We start from the raw sequence: 225 nt of genomic DNA, 5'->3' as shown, positions 1-225 counted from the left end.
TTTATAATTACCTTTGATGGCACTCTGCCCTCTCTATGGATGTTCTGTTTTTACACATGTATCTATGCAAAGAGAGGTTTTGTTGAATATGGAAAATAGTGCTGTGGGACTCTAATGCATTGCTGATAAAGAGGTTTTATCTAACATTATCAGCCCATCTGAAGTGATCAGATGATTGGAAGCAGTAGTTCTATGAAATTTTCAAAGTAATATTCAAAATTTTTT

Source organism: Callorhinus ursinus, unplaced genomic scaffold, assembly GCF_003265705.2.
Source record: "Callorhinus ursinus isolate GAN/ISIS: 27379988/994484 unplaced genomic scaffold, GSC_fseal_2.0 scaffold54, whole genome shotgun sequence".
In the NCBI taxonomy this organism is placed as follows: Eukaryota; Metazoa; Chordata; class Mammalia; order Carnivora; family Otariidae; genus Callorhinus; species Callorhinus ursinus.
This window is presented reverse-complemented; position numbering follows the sequence as displayed.